The sequence below is a fragment of the Triticum urartu genome, chromosome 7 (genome assembly GCF_003073215.2).
Source record: "Triticum urartu cultivar G1812 chromosome 7, Tu2.1, whole genome shotgun sequence".
In the NCBI taxonomy this organism is placed as follows: domain Eukaryota; kingdom Viridiplantae; phylum Streptophyta; class Magnoliopsida; order Poales; family Poaceae; genus Triticum; species Triticum urartu.
The window spans coordinates 13,253,742-13,256,722 of NC_053028.1; the positions used below are offsets into that span (position 1 = coordinate 13,253,742).

General features: G+C 49.5%; 1 pseudogene; it reads right to left on the reverse strand.

Moving 5' to 3' along the window:
- Positions 1-404: 404 nt before the first annotated feature.
- LOC125518129 lies at positions 405-1,099 on the reverse strand (annotated as a pseudogene).
- Positions 1,100-2,981: the final 1,882 nt, after the last annotated feature.

The window sequence follows — 2,981 nt, forward strand, 5'->3', positions numbered from 1 at the left end:
GGAACCACCTCCACGCGGATCACCAAGCTGGACACGATCTAAGCCGTCCACCCCGCACCCATCCAACGGTGGATCTTCTGAAATACCAAAACCCTAATCCACCTACCCATCCACCCTTTCTTTCTCCAGATCGGATCGAGGCCGCCCCACCTACACTCCCTCGTCTCCACCATCCCCGTCCATCACCGCCGCCACCATCCCGATCCACCACCGCCGCCACCAACCCCATCCACCACCGCTGCCCCCACCCACCGACGACCTCGTCTCCGTCACCCCCCTCATCTCGTCTTCATGGCGCGACCATGGCATCCCCCTCCTCCTTCTCTGCTAGGGTTAGGATTTCCGCCTAACCGTCTGCCGATCTGGCAGCCATCGGCTACTCCGGTCGCTTCGCTGCTCCTCCTTCACGCCCACCTCGTCCGCGTCCTCCCGCCGATGGTGGCGATCTCCGCGCGGACCGCCCTGGCGCTGACGGAGTGCACGGCGTGCCCCAGCTCAGACATGAGCCTCGGGCGGTCGGCACAGCACACCGACGCCCTGACGCGCTTGGCGTCCCAGCGCTCCTCCTCCACGCCCACCTCGTCGCTCTCCCCCGGCACGGCCACGTCCGCCACCACACAGCCGTCCGCATCTTCCCGCAGCACCCGCACGTGCCGCACCACCTCGCCGAGCTCACCTAGGAGGCCGATGGGAGGAGGCTGCACAGCGTGGCGAGGTGGGTGTTGATGCGCTGTCACTGCTTGCGCTCCGCCTCGCTGTGGCTCCACCACCGGCGCAACCTTCCCCTCTGCGGCTGCCGCGGCGCCGTCCTCCCGCGATCCCGACCATGGTGAGCCTCCCCCTCATGCCTCTCCCCCTACCCCCTCCAGATTTCTCTCTTAATTTCTGTGTCTCTCTGCAGGTACCCCGGACGCGAGGGTGGAACGTTGACCGGAGTTAGGAGATGTGGTTGGACAGGCGCGACAAGGATCGGCAGTAGGTCAGCAGACACCGCTCCTGCTATATATGCTAAGCTGCTACCAATGTTTGTGCGATGGTGCCGGCTTAGAGCATCATATCCAATAGCTGCTGCCTGTAGATGTGCTTGTTGTGGTGTCATGTGCTTCTCCTGAACCTGTTGTACGCTTAGCTGATTAAACGTGCGGTTTTTTAGTATTTTGGTCTGACGGCTTCAACGTTTCTTTTTTTGGCTCAAGTTCTTAACTGACGAGCTTATGTTGAACTTTAGTTTCCTCTTGTCCGAGATGTGCATGTCTTTGGCTCATGTGTGGACAGTAATTTATCAATAAGCTCGAGACCATAACAGTGTAGACTGGCGCTGGTTTTGTTTAATCTGGATAGTGTTGTGTTTAAGACTGTTAGTCCAGGGTCTGTGTAGTTGTAGAATGGAGCTATATGATGTCAGAACATTTCATTTACAAGGTCAAATTTATACTCTCTGTATGCCGATCAGTTTGTTACTTAATGTTCGTGCAGTATCGGCGACAACAAGAAGGCCTGGAAGACCGAACACTGCAGGTATGTGCAGTCGCTGTCAAGCTTTCTGATATTATTAGCCTAACAGATAATTTCTGATATTGCCTTTTGGTGATTACAGGGCACTGAAGATAAAGCTTACAGAAAGAAATAAAGATGGCCATATTCTCACATACTCCTGGATTTCATTTACATCAACTTCTCAAGAGAGGAGTACTCCTTTTTAGTAGTCTCAGTTTAAAGTAAATTAAATGAAAGGAGTACTCCTTTTCAGTTGTCTCAGTTTAAAGTAAATGAAAAGAGTACTTGCTCCCTGTACTAGTTACTTCTACTACTTATTTTTAGTTGTTTAGTACTACTCTGTAGATCTGTGATACTAGTCTAGTCGCTTGTATAATTTTGTTTATTAGTGTAACCTGAACCATGGAGTAGTACCCTGTTCGCATATGTGTGATTATGTGTGTTCTGTAGTCTCTAGCTCCAGTACATGTGAACTATATGTTTTGGTGTAAATCATTTTCATTCTATCTTATAAACGTGTTTCTTCAATAGCTATTTCTGTTCAAGTCTTGTTGTCACTGATGTTAGCATTTAGTTTGTCTCAAGTAAAAAAAATACTAAAAATACAGTGTACAAATCAGCCCAAATATGTGAGCCTCGGTTCTGAAAACTAAAGAGTTCATATATTGGTAGATAGACTGTGATTTAGGATATGCTAAACAGAAAGCTTTATAAGATGGAACTCTCGATATCATGACTTCACTTTGTCCTTTAATTTAATATGGTTAGAACTACCATGGTTTTTTAAGTAGTTGGGGCATTAAGAAACAGTATGCTGGATGTTTGGCCTTGCCTCCGTCCTTCCATGAATTCATGCTTGTGCATTGCTAGTTATTGCTTTTTTTGCAGGTCTTCGTCTTCCTCGATCTGGTGCAGCAGCAACAATTCAAGGTCATGGTCATGGAGCAGCAGCCATATATTTTTCTTCTTCTTATTCTTCCCTGAGATGACATGAGATGAGGTTTGTTTTCCTCAAGGTCATGGTGCAGCAGCTCGATTTGATTTGATGTGATTGGATTCAGTTTCCTCATGCCTCTATGTTTGCATTGCAGGCTCTGTTGGCCGGTCTTCAATTCTTCATGCTGCTGCTGCTACTGCTACATGAGGACCCTCTTCAATTCTGCATCCGTTGCGGCTGCCGCAGCTTCCACCTCTAGAAGAGCACATGCTCCTCGTGCGGTTACCCGGCCGCCCGCATCCGCAAGTGTAAGCCCCCTCCCTCCATCCTAGATCTCTAGGTCTGTTGCTGTCATGCGCCATGTTCTTGATGTTGCGCAACCTCATGTGGATGCCATGAACGGTGCTGCTCCTGCGTGCAGATTTGATTCGCCGCATTAGTATGCGGTTGTTGTCTCGCCGTGGTTGTTCAAACTGAGATGCACCCAGTTGATTCTTCATCTCGGGTCATAAATTTTTCTGCATTCCCTATTGATGTAGCTTGTTGG